The sequence below is a fragment of the Giraffa tippelskirchi genome, chromosome 5 (assembly GCF_054371585.1).
Source record: "Giraffa tippelskirchi isolate mGirTip1 chromosome 5, T2T-mGirTip1v1.2.pri, whole genome shotgun sequence".
In the NCBI taxonomy this organism is placed as follows: domain Eukaryota; kingdom Metazoa; phylum Chordata; class Mammalia; order Artiodactyla; family Giraffidae; genus Giraffa; species Giraffa tippelskirchi.
This window is the reverse complement of record NC_137279.1, coordinates 14,471,634-14,489,557: the sequence shown is the minus strand read 5'-3', so window position 1 is coordinate 14,489,557 and position 17,924 is coordinate 14,471,634. Positions and strand designations below refer to the sequence as shown.

General features: G+C 38.6%; 1 protein-coding gene and 1 non-coding gene across 2 annotated transcripts in view; one reads left to right on the top strand and one right to left on the bottom strand.

The window, feature by feature from the left end:
• Nucleotides 1-17,924, bottom strand: part of NIBAN1 (niban apoptosis regulator 1) — a 174,272-nt gene that overhangs the window by 112,731 nt on the left and 43,617 nt on the right. The window lies entirely within an intron of this gene.
• On the top strand, nt 6,965-7,037 carry TRNAR-GCG (transfer RNA arginine (anticodon GCG)). The gene has a single exon. It is a non-coding gene; the product is annotated as a tRNA-Arg (tRNA).

The following is a 17,924-nucleotide window of genomic DNA, read 5'->3' as shown; positions in this document are numbered from 1 at the left end:
TTTCCTGGGATGCAGGACCTTAACCACACATCTCATATTGTGACTATCCTAGGCAGAAGCTCTGTTTCCACTCATTAGCATGGCATAATTCTTCATTTATTCAAGTCTTCTTTAATGTTCTTTGATAATATTTTGTCACTTTTATTCATAAACTTTTTTGCACATCTTTGTTAGATTTATTTCCAAATCCCAATTTCATATAGATTTTTCTTGCTATTTAATGAATAGAATTTTTTTCTTTTACATTTTCTAATTGGTTATTACTAGCTCAACTTTTAAATGTTTGACCTATATCCAGGAACTTTTTTAAACTCTTCAATTAATTTATCTTTAAATTATCTTGCATTTTCGATATACTCAATCATATCTTCTGCCGAAAGTTTAAAAATTCTCATTCACACTTCACACACAGTTCACACTCTAAAGTTGATTAAATCCCAACATGAAGTCACATTTTAATTCTATGTGGGAATTAAATCAAATGAGCTATATCAGTTTAGAAAATGTTTTTATGTTCCTGTTCAACAGATATGGAAAATATATGGATAGAGTAAATTGGGTTTGTTTGCATTTCACCCCATCTGTAATTAGTTCAGTATCAAATTAAAACTCTAAGATTTGTGATTCATTAAGAGTTCATTAAATTAGTGTTATTCAGTTTGAATCTCTGTACATTTTCTCAAAACTCTTCATTTTAAAATAATTTTTGTAGCCACTGCAATGTATTCTTTTCTTAATTAAGAGATCTAGGAAAATTCAGGATTGAAAGCAGTTTCCATGGAAATAGATAGGTATTCAATACAATAGAAATATCAATACTACAATATACAGTGCTTTTTCCTAATTTTTCTATTTTAATAGAATAATATGATATGGGGGGCTGGCAGATAATAGATGAAAACAAAGTATGAAAGGCAAAATAACTTCAAAAAAAAAGGGGGTAGATGTTGTGGTGCTAATGCCAAAGCAGGCTAAAGAGTAATTGCAGTTTACACTTGCAATTGGCTCTCCAATGCAATCCAACAAATAATTAGCTCCTTTTACATTTAAGGTCCTTTCCAAGTTCAACAACTGTTAAAGTCAAGCAAGAGTCCATGAGGTCAAGGAGCATACAACCTACAAAAAAGAAATGACAGGTGTTGTTGCTGTTGTTGTTTAGACATTAAGTCATGTCCAACTCTTGCGACTCCATGGACTGCAACCCACCAGGCTCCTCTGTCCATGAGATTTCCCAAGCAACAATACTGGAGTAGGAGCTATTTCCTTCTCCAGGAGCACCCATAGTTATATTCAAATGATTATGACATAAGGCAATGAGAAGCATTAAAAGAAAAGCATCAAAAACATGGTTTCTAGCTTCATGAAAGAGGAATATTTGATTGGACCCTTTAAGAGTTTTTAGGTTTTCGGTGAGTGGCGTAGAGACGGTGAGAATTTATCTGCTACAAACTTTCCACTACCTTAGACACTATATGGAGGTGTAGGGCCCTGCTGTTGTACAGCTAGATATCTCCCAAAACGATATCCTTGAGCCTAGAGAGACCCATAGGAGGGATCCTTGCTCCACCCTCCTAAGTGCAGAATGTATGATAGCAAGGTGCTGATGGAAGTGTACAGGAAGAGATAAAGCCATGTTTCAAAAAAGTATATGAGCACTAAGGAAATAATAATAGTTAGCATCCTAAACCCTTTATGTTATTGAATTATATACCTATGTTATTAATTATATACCTATTTTACAGATGTGTACGTTAAAGCAGAGAAAAAATGCTTATAGTTCAGGAGAAAGTAGAAATTGAGTTGTTTTGAATCCTGCACATCTCAGAAATAGAATTCTGAGAATCAAAGGAATAACTCATGTGAAACACCTGGCAAAGTGCCTGGTACATTATAAGCCCTCAATAATTAGTAGCAAATATTTGAAAAAATGCCATTGAAAATTGTGAAATGGCCCTTCTAGCTCCTATTGGGAATCATTGGCCTTGAATGATTTCTTTATCTTTCACTCATTTTATTTTTAATTGTGTTTAATTAAATAGGTAATATTCAAGTATTCAAGATGGGAGAGATTAAGGGCAAGAAGAGAAGGGGGCGGTAGAGGATGAGATGGTTAGATAGCATCACCGACTCAACGGACATGAGTTTGAGCAAATTCCGGGAGGTAGCGAAGGATACGGAGAAGGCAATGGCATCCCACTCCAGTACTCTTGCCTGGAAAATCCCATGGACGGAGGAGCCTGGTAGGCTGCAGTCCATGAGGTCGCGAAGAGTCGGACATGACTAAGCGACTTCACTTTCCCTTTTCACTTTGATGTGTTAGAGAAGGAAATGGCAACCTACTCCAGTATTCTTGCCTGGATAATCCCAGGGACGGGGGAGCCTGGTGGGTTGCTGTCTATGGGGTCTCACAGAGTCGGACACGACTGAAGCAACTTAGCAGCAGCAGCAGTGAAGGATAAGGAAGCCTGGTGTGCTGCAGTCCATGGGGTCTCAAAGAGTCAGACATAACTTAGCAACTGAACAATGAATGACAACATTCAAGTAGTTGAAAAACAAAACTGATAAAAAGAGGTATACTTTAAGATATATTCCTCCCACCTCATTCTTGTCCATTCCATTTCTGCCTATCTCTTAAATGCAATAACTTTTACTCGTTTCTAATATATCTTTCCTGTGCATGTATGTATGTATATACTCCTATTTTTAACAATTTATTACACAAAGGTTAGCATATTTATACACTGTTTTGAAACTTGCTTTTCATTTAACAGCATATCCTGAAAACTTTTCAATACTGGTACACAGAAAGTATCCTCATTCCTTATTCCTTTTTTAAACCTGTGCATGGGCTTTCCTGGGGGCTCAGATGGTAAAGAATCCGTCTGCAATGTGGGAGACCTGGGTTCGATCCCTAGGTTGGGAAGATCCCCTGGAGAAGGAAAAGGCTACCCACTCCAGTATTCTGGCTTGGAGAATTTCATCGACAGAGGAGCTTGGCAGGCTACAGCCCGTGGGGTCATGACGAGTCAGACATGACTGAGCAACTAAGCACAGCACAGCACATGGTATTCCATTACATGGATGAACCAGTTGTTTAATTTGATGGTTCTTGAAGTGTGGGCCCTAAACCAGCCTCATCAGCATCACTTAGAAACTCGTTAGAGATGCAGATTCTCAGGACCAGCCTCAGACCTACTGAATCAGAAATTCTGGAGGTGGGGCTCAGCAATCTGTGTTTTGGGAAGTCCTCTAAGTAAATCTGATGCACATGAAGTTTAGAACCATCAGTTTATTCAATCCTCTACTGATGGATACTTAGTTTCCTCTGTCTAGTATAAGCAATGTGCTAAAGAATCATTGTATATGTGCCTTTTGTGCAAGAATGTATATCAGAGGGTGGGAGGTGGGGGGAGGTTCAAGAGGGAGGTGATATCTGTATACCCATGGGTGATTTGTGTTGATGTATGGCAGAAACCAGCATGATATTGTAAAACAATTATCCTTCAATTAAAAATAAATAAATTTTAAAGAAAGAATGTATATTAGAATGTATATTGTATAATCTCACAAAAGAGTGGTAAATGGCAGTCACATATAACTAACAGTGTTTCTACTTCCTTATTACTATTTAGGTGCATTATTTCTTTTCATCATTGCAGATTTTTGTTGGCCAGCCTGGTAACTAAGCTAACAGTTATAACATTGTTTCTACAAAAAAAAAAAAAACCTTCCTAAATCCAAATCACTGACTTATAACTGAAGCATGTGGAGTACATGAAGGACTGTCTAGATATGAGAAGAAAAACTGTTACTTCCACTTGGCAAAAGGGAAACATTTTAAAAGGAGATTCTCTTTTGGGCAAGATGGACTTCTGTGGTTGACTGAATGTAGATCAGAGGTGGACTGCTCCTATGGATGCAAATTTGACTTATTGTGCAGTCATATTAGTGGCTGTCATCTGTCCACAGTCCCCCAACTATGTCACCATTTGAGGTTTTACACCAAGCACTCAAAGGCCTCATTTGGTTTCAGAACCAACACCCAAAATGAGAGACTTCTGGGGTTTCAGATATCTCTGGAGAAAGCCGGCTCAGTCTCTGCACTGAGCAGATCCTCCAACCTCTTTCTTGAGCAGATCCTCCTGAACGAGGCTGGACTTACAGTGGTCAAAAATTCTGAGAGGTGTGCATCCAAATACCCATTAATTTGGTTCCATAACTTATTTGTTATGTGATCGTAGGCAAGTTACTTATCTCTGGGGCAGTCTCATTTAATAGACATTATTGCCATGATGAAGATATCCTACATCTGCTCTATGTAGTACAATAGCTACTAGTCACATGAGGCTGTTGATTACTTGAAATGTGTGGCTAGTGTGACAGAGAAACTGAATAATATTTCAGTGACTTGTAGTTAACTTTAACAACCATGGCTAGTGACTAGCATGCTGAGTAGCGTAACTCTAGAGAACCTTCATATCTTCATCTCAAAAGGGGGGTAAAAACGACACATCTCAGTGTTTTCCTTCATCTCTCTGGTCATAGGATTCTCCTCGGCTGCCTGATTTTTTAAAAAAAATTCCACTTCCTACCTCAGACCTACTGAACTGGAATGTACTCAAGAAAAAGCTAGAGATTTTGTACTTTCAATCACAAATCCAGCCACTGAATTTAAGCCAGTAGAAGAAAGTTGTTTTTTTTTTCCCCCACCCTTACAGTACCCAATTCAAAACTCTCTGACATATGGTAAGACAGTGTAGTGCTTCTGGGGTGGGGGATATTCCAGAAAGCTGAGGGCACTTTATCAGTTTTCCTTTGTCTGTTGTAATGGAAAGGAATAGATTATATAAGGTACCTAGAACAGTCAAATTCATGAGTCAGAAAGTGCATTGGTAGATGCCCGGGGGCAGGTGCTGGGGAGGGAGAATGGAGACATGGTGTTTAATGGGGACAGGGTTTCAGTTCAGAAAGGTGAAATCTTCAGGAGACAGATGACAGTGGGGTTGCACAGCCACGTGAATGTACTTGATGCCACTGAACTGTACAGTTAAACATGCTTAAAATAGTATGCTTTATATTATGTAACTCTTATCACCGTTTTTTTAAAAAGTAGTCACATGCAATTTTCTCTATTAAAAAAAAAAAGAAAGGACTAGAACAATATAAGCCAAGGATCTCTTAATGGATTGCTTTAAGACTGGATGATCTTGATTTTATTTGATGAGATAAATTATTTTGGAATTAGGTGGAGGAAGTTGGAATAGGGAGGTAAGAGAAAACTACTAATGTGTCATTATAACACCCAGATAACTTGAAAAACAGATGTAAAAAAGGGATGGGGAGAGAAGCAGAAAGAAAAATCTTTTATAACAAAAAGCTTCTTTAATGTCAAAGCTGTTAACTTCATGAAATAGAGAAAAGAAGGATCTCAGTAGGATTAAAAGATGGCTTTTTTGGCAAATGGGTTGCATTCTAGTTCAGTCCTAGATCTGCTGCTGCTTCAAGGAGTATATTATATAACCACCACAGGGAATTCTGAAATTTCAATATAGAAATCTGTGAGCGTTCCCATTTTGCATATGTGGAATTAATCTGCTCATTTACATTCCTTAAGAGAACATAATGACATTCTTTTAGAGTATTTGAAGCTCTCCTAATAGAAGATACAAACAGTACAAAAAAGTTTGTTACTTGTAGAAGCAGAAACATCATAAGCTAATAAATGTGTCTGTTATGACTCTGTGGGTTCTTCTCATCAAGCAGACTGATCTGGAATCATATAAATAGATACCGTTGGGTCTGCTTCACAGTGGATACATGAAAACGGGAATAAAAGATGGTAATTAGAGGAAGAAGAAAGCTACGATGAGGTAAATAAATATATATGTATAAAGATAAAAGAAACTCAGGTTGGGAACTTCACCTGAATTTCCATTTTAAATTTTGTTTTATTGTAATGTGTATATTACAGCATTAGGCTAACTGCAAATTTCAATTTTTACTACTACAGTAGATGGGAGAAAGCCTAGCTATGAGAAAAAGTGTAGAACAATTCATTAATTCTTCTTTATCTCTTTTAAATAATTGATTCATGTTAAAAACCAAATAAAGTATATATAATTTGGTCTAAAGCTTTAAACTAAGGAATTTTAAAATGTTTAATTTCCAAGATTGGGAGATTTTTGTTCCATCTAATATAATAAAATATAAATATTTTGTGTAATAATAATATAACAAAAAATATATTTTTACTGAATGAATGAACATATGAATGATCTGGGTAAGTGTGAAAACACCACACTTTTGCCCACAACATCCTCTCTTCCTTCTTCCTCATTCATACTCTTCTCTCTCTCTCTTTTATTTTTTGATGTGGACCATTTTTAAAATCTTTATTGACTGTGCTACAATATTGCTTATGTGTTATGGGATTGGGTTTTTTTTCTTTTTGGTTTTTTTGGCCTCAAAGCATGTGGGATCTTAGCTTCCAACAAGAGACTGAACTCGTGCTCCCCTTGCATTGGAAGGTGAAATCTTAACCACTGGACTGCCAGGGAAGTCCTTCTCTTTTTTTCCTTTAAGCCGAATATTTTACTATTCACCTCTGGCCCCTCAGGCACTTGCCCCTCCTGAGTCTCCCAACCCCTAGCTGCCTCCAAGCTCAGCTTCCTGCACTACCTGTCCTAGAGCTCTGGGATACCACTCTAATACCACAGTCAAGAGTATCTTTTATTTCCTTACTCCTAACTAACTTCAAAAATCTGCCGCATCCATGTGCAGCCCTGGATCAACTCCTCTGCCCAGTTTCCCGGCTGCTTCTTGCAGGCTTCTCAGCAGTACAGAGGACATCACAAAGCCATGCACATTTAGCTTCAGCACACAAAAAAATGAGCTCCAGTCTGGTCTGGACCCATTACTATTCAGCAAACCTTTTCTTATCAGTGGTTATTGCCTCTTCGGGGCTTCCCTCATAGCTCAGTTGGTAAAGAATCTGCCTGCGATGCAGGAGACCCAGGTTCGATCCCTGGGTCAGGGAGACCCCCTGGAGAAGAAAATGGCAACCCACTCCAGTATTCTTGCCTGGAGAATTCCACGGCAGAGAAGCCTGACAGGCTACAGTCCACAGGGTCGCAACAGTTGGACACGACTTAGCAACTAAACCACCACCACCACCACCATTGCCTCGTCTGCTCTCCACAGCAGCTATTGCCTCTTCATCAGTATCCTCACTCCCTCCTCCAATTTCCTTTATTCTCAGACTTCCTCTTTTAAGAAAATAGAGATAACAAGTGTTATTCTCTCCTATCCACTTCCAAGTTCATCTCATTGTCAAATATACTTTCTTCCTGCCTGCCTATCTCAAAGGAAGACATTCCCAACTTCTTCCTTCAAACTCTTACCCCATAAACTATGTCCTTTTTCTTGGATTGTCATTATCTTCCTCTCCACTGGTTTTTACCTCTAAGCCCACAAATGTGCGCAAGTCCTGAAACAAAAACAAACCAAAGCAAAAAAATCCGCTTCCAGATCCATCACCTCCTATGTCCTTCTCAATCAGCCACTTTCCCCCTTAGAAACACAACCCCAACCCACAGGCTACATGCCTTGATGACTCCCACGTGTGTGTCCATCATCCCACCCTCTCCTGAACACTGCTATATATTTCCAGCTGTCTCCTCCTAAATACACCACGTGGATGTTGGTAGAGGCACTTCAAATTGGCTTCCTCTCTTACTTAACAGATCCGCCACTACCTGGGTGCCTGCTGTAGAAATCTCAGCCATCTTTTCCCTCTTTGGTGTCACAGACATCAAATTCTGCTGTTTGACCTCAGAAATTGCTCTCAGTTTCAGCTCTCCTATCAGGGACTGTCTAGACTCTAGTCCCTGGCAAGAACAATTTCTGGGTTTTTATCTTGTTTCCTCCCTCTGATCTCTCCCTTTTCAAATCTGTGTTTCACACCACCAGCAAAGGCAACATCGTGAAAAGTGCATGACTGATCAGATCCCTCCCCTTGTATAAACTATCTTGGGCTCTTCAGGCTCTTCTCAAGTTGTCCCCAGTCCACCTCTCCAGGCTGTCTTCTATCCACAGAGCACAGCGTGCAATGGCCATGCCATGCTCTGCACTGTTGTTGGGGCATGCACATCTCTGACCCTGTGCCTCTACCATTTGCTCTCACCCATAGGTCCACACTCCCAAACATCCTCAAAGTCAAATTGGAAACGTACCCTGAAGCTTCTCCTGACTTCCCTTCACCTACCACTTCAGTCAGAATTAATTTCTCCCTCTTGTATATTTACAACCCAAGCTGAACCCCCAGTTTTCCCTTTTCCACTGTAGTACACCGTAGTGTAGTTAATTGTTTACATCCCCTCTCTCACTGGGCTTCCCTCATAGCTCAGGTTGGTAAAGAATCCACCTGCAATCCAGGAGACCTGAGTTCAATCCCTGGGTTGGAAAGATCCCCTGGAGAAGGGAAAGGCTACCCACTCCAGTATTCTGGCCTGGAGAATTCCATAGACTGTATAGTCCATAGGGTTGCAAAGAGTTGGACACAACTGAATGACTTTCACTTTCACTTTTCCCCTCTCACCAGCACAGCAGCTCAGGGAAAAGCCCTGAGAGCCTAGAGGGGTTACTGCCAGGCATGTGGTATGCCTCAATAAATATCTGGGGAGTTGATATTGTAAATATTAGCTTTATATTGAATGCATTTTCTGCCCATTTTCCCAACATCCACCACCATAAGACTAACGAAAAAGCAGGTAGAAAATTAATTTGGCAAACAAATGGAATATGCACACCAACATTTAGACTTGTAAGTACCTCTAGAATTCTTTAGAAAGTGCCATTTCAAAACTGTTCTCTTTCTTACATACTTTGGGTTTATTTTTCCTTCATTAGAGAACCAGGAAGCCTTCATTAAATAATACTTTGTCAGAAAGAGTCATCCGAAAGCAAATTGTTTAGCTATGTTAGGATTAAGTATGAGACAAATTGTAAAAAAAAAAAAATCAATAATCTGTGTTTAGATAGCTGGTACACACTGGACTGTGGTGACCTCCTGATGAATTCATCTCATTTGCTCCCAGCAGCATGGGGCTGCAGAAGAGGAGCTCACAGAGGGAGCATTTTATTCTTTTTCCCCAAATCTGATCTGAAGCTTACTGTTCCACTGGGAACAAATCATCAAAGAAAGCTACACATTTACAAAGAAAGTTGTGACGTGGAAATTTACATTAAGACTATGCTTGGGTGGCACCAAAATATTGGGTTGGCCAAAAAGGTTGTTGGGGTTTTTCTGAAAGTTCTTAGAGAAAAGCATGAATGAACTTTTTGGCCAGCCTCAAAGACCCTGATGCTGGGAAAGACTGAGGGTAGGAGGAGAAGGAGGCAACAGAGGATGAGATGGTTGGATGGTATCATCGACTCAATGGACATGAGTTTGAGCAAACTCCGGGAGACGGTGAAGGACAGGGAAGACTGGCGTGCTGCAGTCCATAGGGTCCCAAAGAGTCAGACACGACTGAGCAACTGAATAACAATACTTAGGTGATTTAATCCCACTTAGTATGAAGGAGAGGGGGAGGGAGATCAAGTTTAAACAGTATGGATATTAGAAATTCACAGCTTCTTGGAAAAACAAACTCAAATTTATTGTGGCAATAATTTTAAAAGAGAGACCTTTAGGAAGAAAAGAAGTGAGTTCCTCTGTCATCTGTCCTGCTGTTTTCCATGAAGGGTTTCTATGGTGCTTTGGGCTTGTCTATATTTGGGTAATGACAACAGGTGAGAAATAAAGAACAGCTGCATATTGACTCCCTGGGGAGGGGGAAAATCTGCAGACATCCTAGGTAATGAGTAGAAAATATATCTGTATACACAATGCCTTCTATGAGTCACAGGCTTTTTAAAAATCTCCAGATAAACAAACAAATAAAACACCACTAAACAATAACCAAAAAAAAGTTTTTTAACCAAATACAATCAAAAATAATTTCCAGATTGAAGGAACTTCCTTTAGGAGGGAAAGAGATGAAAGTCTTGTCTCAGTCACCCAGGGCTAGAAAAAAAATATCTATATATATTTGTTGTTAAGGTTTTAAATAAATAACACCTGCCAACCAAAGCCAGGGAAATGAATGGACAGGAAATGAGGCAAACTTTAAAGAGGAAGTGGTTTTGAGCTGTCAACTGGAGTGGATTAAGGAGTAGGAAACCCACAAGATGTGTAAAAATGGTAAATCAAGGGCCTCACCTTAAGAGAGAATCTCAAAGCCCAAGGCTAGATTATCACAAAGACAAATAATACAACATATTAGATCTTTATGGCTACTTGAAGAGACCACATGAAGAAAATCAAGAGACATCAAGAAGATAGAAGGTGTATTATATATAAGACCTTCTAAGTTTGCCACTAAAATGTATGCAAATCACTAAATCATTAAAAATCTGAAGGAAATATTTTAAAAGTGCAATTAAGAACATCTCTTTTTGATTATATAATCATCTGGGATTATTTAAAATTCAGTTGTTTGAACTTAAATCTTAATTGTTATAAAATTTGGTAGCTTATCTGCTGCTTTAAAGTTATAATATAAAAGTTGAAGCAAATAAAAATTCCTTCCATCGAAAAGCAATGTGGCACTTTCCTAGCCATTCAGTGATTGGGACTTCACCTTCAGCAGTAGAGGGTGAGGGTTCCATCCCTGGCTGGGGAGCTAAGATCTCACATGCCTCAGAGCCAAAAAACCAAAACATGAAACAGAAGCAATGTTGTAACAAATTTAATGAAGGCTTTAAAATGGTCCACATCAAAAAAAATCTTAAAAAAAAAAAAAAAGAAAAGCAATGGATTTCTCAAACTAATTATGCATAATAAAGTTTAAGAAAGTGGAACCATCAAGGAAGTAAAGTATGTGAAGTGAAAGTCACTCAGTCATGTCCGACTCTTTGTGACCCCATGGACTACACAGTCCATGGAATTCTCCAGGCCAGAATACTGGAATAGGTAGCCTCTCTTTTCTCCAGGGGATCTTCCCAACCCAGGGATCGAACCCAGGTCTCCTGAATTGCAGGCGGATTCTTTACCAGCTGAGCCACAAGGGAAGCCCAAAGTGTGGTATATTTTAAGTTGAATGTAACCACTAAAAATACATTTGTGAACAGAACTAGCATGTAAAAATGCATGTTATAAAAGTAAACAGTCACCAGAAAATGAACATAGAGTTTACATATAGAGTTCACAGAGAAGTAAAATCTCAAAACCAAAACAAACAAAAATCCCAGCTGGGCAGAGGGGGAAAAAAGACTGAAAGAAATCACTAAAACAATACCAGTGATTACCACTGAATAATAAGCCCATGGATGAATTTTTTCCATCTGTTTTTATAAAGGGCCATGCTTTGTAGGTATATTTTATTTTTAAATGGGTAAGAAAGAAAACTTTCTCCAGAGAGACAGTACAAAGTAATAACCTGCTTGGTTAAGGTCTAAATAAAAACAGATTAGAGAGCACACAATTGCCCAAATAAAACCATTACATATTATTAAATTAGTAGTTGAAAATCAAGGTAAATGACTGTTCCATTAATTGACAAGGCATGGCATAATCAAGTCAATCATTTTAAGAGGAGTAGTAATCAATAGTAATCTCTCAAACAGCATCAATTCGGCCATCATTTTCAAGAACACTTATACAGTTGAAATAAGCAACTGATTTAGCTAAGCTATGATTTTGCACTCAGGTTATTTTAAGCATGTAGTCCCAATTTTAAAAAACCAGTAGTTCTATAATAGCAATTTTTGCTTAACTGTTTCTACAAGATTACATTTTTAACACATGATTCTTTCAAAATATATTAACTGCAAAATATATTAAGCCATTCTGACTGGTGTGCAATTTATTATATACACATAATAACAGTAAGTGAACTGAAAGAAGCAGAAGGTATAATTCTCCCCAGTCTCTACCGAATCGCCTCCTTCATTCTTCTTCCTTTTCTGTGAGGCACACCTGCCGCCCACTCCCTCTTTCCCACTCCACTCCACCTCTAGACATACAAATGATTATAATGTCACTGGGGAAAGAACTCAAGCATACTGGGAAGTATAATAAATATGTAAAATATGATGACACAATCATTTTTCTTACTAATTTCATCACATTTGACTTCTGATTAAAATAAATCATTTCTGTTGCCATCTATGACCTTGGTGTCATAGTTTATCCATAGAATCTCCCTTTCTTGAAAGTATCAAAATACTTTATTTTTTTGGTCAGCATTTTTGAAACATAATTTATATACCATAAAAGTCATGAATTTTAAGAGTACAATTCAGTGAGGTTTTTTTTTTTTTGAATTTTTTTTAATAAATTTATTTATTTTAGTTGGGGGCTAATTACTTTACAATATTGTAATAGTTTTTGCCATACATTGACATGAATCAGCCATAGGTTTACATGTGTTCCCCTTCCTGGACCCCCCACCCACCTCCCTCCCCATCTCATCCCTCTGGGTCATCCCATTGCCCCAGCCCTGAGTATCTGTCTCATGCATCGAACCTGGAATGGTGTTCTGTTTCACATATGACAATATACATGTTTCAATGCTATTCTCCCAGAACGTCCCACCCTCCCCTTCTCCCTCAGAGTCCATAAGACTGTTCTATGCATCTGTGTCTCTTATTCTCTCTCGCATATAGGGTTATCGTTACCATCTTTCAAATTCCATATATATGCATTAGTATACTGTATTGATGTTTTTCTTTCTGGCTTACTTCACTCTGTATAATGGGCTCCAGTTTCATCCATCTCAGTAGAACCGATTCAAATGTATTTTTTTAATGGCTAAGTAATATTCCATTGTGTATATGTACCACAGCTTCCTTATCCATTCGTCTGCTGATGGACATCTAGGTTGCTTCCATGTCCTGGCTATTGTAAACAGTGCTGCGATGAACATTGGGGTACACGCGTCTCTTTCAATTCTGGTTTCCTTGGTGTGTATGCCCAGCAGTGGGATTGCTGGGTCATATGGCAGTTCTATTCCCAGTTTTTTAAGGAATCTCCACACTGTTCTCCATAGTGGCTGTACTAGTTTGCATTCCCACCAACAGTGTAAGAGGGTTCCCTTTTCTCCACACCCTCTCCAGCATTTATTGCTTGTAGACTTTTGGATAGCAGCCATTCTGACTGGTGTGCAATTCAGTGAGTTTTGACAAATGTTTATAATCATACAACTACCACATGATATAAAATATTTTTATCACCCCCAAAGACTCAATTAAAAAAAAAAACAATTCGGGCCATCTACCTAACAAGTAATAACATTTATTCCCATTCAAATATTCAAGTACCCTAAAATCAAAATTTTAAATGATTCCAAAGAGTGTTGTCCTTTGACTTATTGAGATTTAGTAAATCTGGTTTCTAAAAGTTTGAAAAGATGGTCTATGCCAATATTGTCTGTAAACAGCAACTTCCTAGAAGATTTCTTTTCAAAGAAAAAAAGAAATATTAAAGTTTTTTAAAGCACTCATTTAGTTTCTAAGAAATCTCACTGATTTAAGAATTTCCTTCTGAAAGTAAGTCATTTTCTCCACCAAATAGCTTTTACACTTAAATTTACATTTTGGAGGTTTTCTTAATGTAAAAAAAGCAAAGAAATTGGTTAATTGTATCAGCTCCATGAACGCTTAGTCAAAAATGTGAGAGTGTACTGAATAGATTATCATGAAATGTGAATAAGAAGATTTGTCTACCTTTTGCTGAACGTTGTACTTGGTGCTTTAAACACGATTAGATGTCATCATCTAACCAGCCATAAGCCCACACGCAGCAGATGAGAACAGAAACACCCTCCAGAGATAGTAACATTCATAAGATCAAAAACAGGAATCCAGGACCCTTCTATCCCAAGAGAACGTGCAGAGGATCAGTGTATCCAGTTCCAAGCTGCAGTCATCTGCTCTGTGCTTCAGTGACCTTGGCTGCCAGAAAGCAAAGCCACCACTGTGTTTTCCTGACACATCATCTCTCACAGACTTTTCAGGACTTTCTGTTTACTAGGCTTTTCTTGATCCTCTTTCTCAACTTCCTACTCAGTAACTCTTTTACCAATAAGAGACTGGAGAAAAATGGCTAGGGTAAAACTCAAATCTATTCATCTTTCAAATAATCAGTCATGAAATAATCGTTTTCAGAGGTTAAACTCCAGGGAGAGTACTGAGAGGAAAGTGTGGAATCTGTTCAATTCAAAGTGAAGCTGCTAAAACAGATGTATCTATCAACCTTCAGCCTGGATGATAGAGAGACTGACAGACTGATTTCTTCTGGCAGGCTTCCCACAAATCTATTGTGGGGTGTGATCCTTAGTACAGTGATGCCTGAAATGAGCATGCTCAGAGTAGGTATATGAATGAAACTGACCCAAGGAGAGCAAATTACATGATTTCAACACACGCTTTCCTGTGTGTCTATGAAAAGACATGTTTTAGTAAATAGGACCATCAAAAAGTTAATCATGAGATATCACCTCACATCAGTCAGAATGGCCATCATCAAAAAGTCTACAAACAATAAATGCTGGAGAGGAATGTGGAGAAAAGAGAACCCTCTTGCCCTGTTGGTGGGAATGTAAATTGATACAGCCACTATGGAAGATGGTAGGGAGAATCCTTAAAAAAACTAGGAATAAAACCACCATGACCCAGCAATCCCACTCCTAGCCATATACCCTGAGGAAACCAAAATTGAAAAAGACACATGTACCCCAATATTCATTGTAGCACTATTTACAGTAGCTAGAACGTGGAAGCAACCTAGATGTCCACTGACAGATTAATGGATAAAGAAGTTGTGGTACATATACACAATGGAATATTACTCGGCCATAAAAAGGAACACATTTGATTCAGTTCTAATGAGGTAGATGAACCCAGAGCCTATTATACAGAGTGAAGTAAGTCAGAAAGAGAAAGATAAATATCATATACTAACACATATATATGGAACCTAGAAAGATGGTACCAAAGAATTTATTTGAAGGGCAGCAATGGAGAAACATAGAGAACAGACTAACAGACATGGGGAGAGGGGAGGAGAGATGTGTGGAGAGAGTAACATGGAAACTTACATTACCATATGTAAAATAGATAGTCAATGGGAATTTGCTGTATGTCTCAGGGAACTGAAACTGTATCAACCTGGAGGGGTGGGATGGGGAGGGAGATGGGAGGGAAGTTAAAGAGGGAGAGGACATATGTATACCTATGGCTGATTCATGTTGAGGTTTGACAGGAAACAACAAAATTCTGTAAAACAATTGTCCTTCAATTAAAAAAATAAATAAAAAGAAGAAGAAAAAAGAAGTAAATCAGAAAACAAGAAGTAAGACAGAAGCATGAAATCATCCATTATATAAACTCCTAACTGGTGTATAATATGGGTAGAAGAGAGCAAAGGCAAATATGCCTATCAGTTTGGGAAAGAGAGTTCAGGAGCATGGGCACTCAGTGCTTCAGCCTCCCTCCTGGAAGAGCCTTTGGTAAGACAACTGCAGTCACCAAATGTACATTATAGTTTGGGGACATGTGTTAGTATATTTCAAGAAACCAGAACCACAAAAGGATATGGCTTAACTAATTTAGTCTTTAGTGATAGAGGCAATACTTCAGTAAGAGATAGACTGGTCCCTGGCATGTTTTAAAGTAAGTGTATTTCATTACTCCTAAAATGTACAGTCTCTTTGTATTTTAACATCTCTAAATTGAGACTGTGTTTTATAATCAACGGGGTCTTATGATTGCCTTCCATGAAGGTGCTATCATGGCATGATTGCATGTGCACAAACTTGGTCATAGCTGTTCACACTGCTATGACTGTCACTTTAACTGAGCTTTGTTGATAGTTGGCATTGAATTTAATTGGCATTTTTAACAGACTATATTGATTTGACATCAAAACAAAAAAATCATTGTATAAATAGAAAGGTATGGAAATGGAGTTGGAGGATAAATTTTATGTCAGTGAAATGAATATTTATCTTTGGGAAAGTGACCATAATTCTTTAGCTTATTGCAAAGCAATGCTCAGATTTTTAAATGAGATTTAAACAAGAGGTGAAGGAAGCTGAATTGCATGTTGTTACAAAGACTCGGGCAAAGGACTGTCCACCGCAGCCAAGCAGTACAACTGAAAGCAGGTGGAAGTGTCAAATATCTCAAAAGAGATGCAAGAAATGTCCAAGCAATAATAACCCAGTTTGGCCAAATCATGTGTAGTACAAAATGAGCATTAAACATAATGGTCAGCACCTTCTTTCATAATGGTACCCAAAATAGTTGTGCACTGACAAGTGAGATCAGATGCAAAGCAATGAAATAACATAGTCAGGGACGTCTTCAGCATCCCCGCCATGGTCCTCCCCTCCTTCAGGGACCTCAGTACACTCCCAGCTGTTTCTGTGCATTAGTATTACCTCTCCGGGAGACACTACTATTTGAAACATAACATCTAATTATGAAATAAGCTATGGACATGTCTGATGCAAGCTATAAACTGCTTTACATAATTCCTTGAAACAATCTAGAATATTTGGAAAATCATAGGTTTATATACATTTGATTCCTTGATTGCTGGTTATAAACAGAGTGCCAATTCATCCAAACATCATGAATTCTTCCATTTAGGGGGAAGAATTTGGCTTCTCTGATTTGAATTTATGATTTTTTTTAAAGCTTTAAAGTTATTAAAGTTTAGCAGAGGATTTAAGAAAAGACAAAGTTTGAACATAATAAAAAAAAATCTTACCTGCTTCTCTATTCCTTTTTTGTACCGGTCTCTTTATATCTGTTTTCTTTAACATATAGAAATTCTTTCCCTTTATCTCTACTAAAGACTACTTATAACCCTGCCAACAAAAAGCAGAAGCACAACAGTTGACAATTATAATGGTGAATTTTCAATAACCCAGAAAGAATGACAAAAAAAAATCCCTCCCCCCAAATTTGACTGGAGACAGAGAAGTTAAAGAGTAACTAGACTGAATGTGGGACTTCCCTGGTGGTCCAGTGGTTAAGAACCCACCTGCCAATGCAGGGCACATGGGTCCGATCTCTGGTCCAGGAAGACCCCACAGTCCGCAGAGCAGCTGAACCCATGCACCACAACTACTGAAGCCCGCGATTTAGAGCCCATGAGCTGCAACTGCTGAAGCTTGAGCTCTAGAGCCCATGCTCTGCAACAAGAGAGGCAGCCACAGTGAGAAGCCCCTGCACCACAACAAAGAGTCGCTCCGGCTCGCTGCAGCTAGAGAAAGCCCATGGGCAGCAACAGAGACCCAGTGCAGCCCAAAATAAACAATACAAAAATTTTTTGTTTAAAAAAAAAAAAGTGACTGAATTAAGTACAAATTCCCCACTCTAACACTGTTGGTTGTTCAGTCGTATCTGACTCTTTGTGATCCCAAGAACTGTAGCCTGCCAGGCTCCTCTCTGTCCCTGGAATTCTCCAGGCAAGAATACTGGAGTGGGTTGCCATTCCCTTCTCCAGGGGATCTTCCCGACCCAGGGATCCAACCCAGGTCTCCTGCCATACCAGAAACCCTTTAAAGACCCATATAATATTCCCAGCTTGCATTTTCCTCTACTTCTGCTACTTTCCTACACTCTGATCAAACTATTGCTCCTTCAGCAAGAGCTGCACCTGCTCATGTCCATGCTGTGCCCTCGGTCTGGAATGTCCTTTCTCCAAGTACAACTCAACCCTCCAGATTCCTGCTCATCCTTCAAAATCCATTCATTCAATATATATGAAACACAGTCTATTTGTAGAACACGAAGGATAAAAAGAGTAATTTGGAAGGTTGTTCCCCTGCAGAACCACCATTCTGACCTATAGTAAATGCTGCATCTTCCAC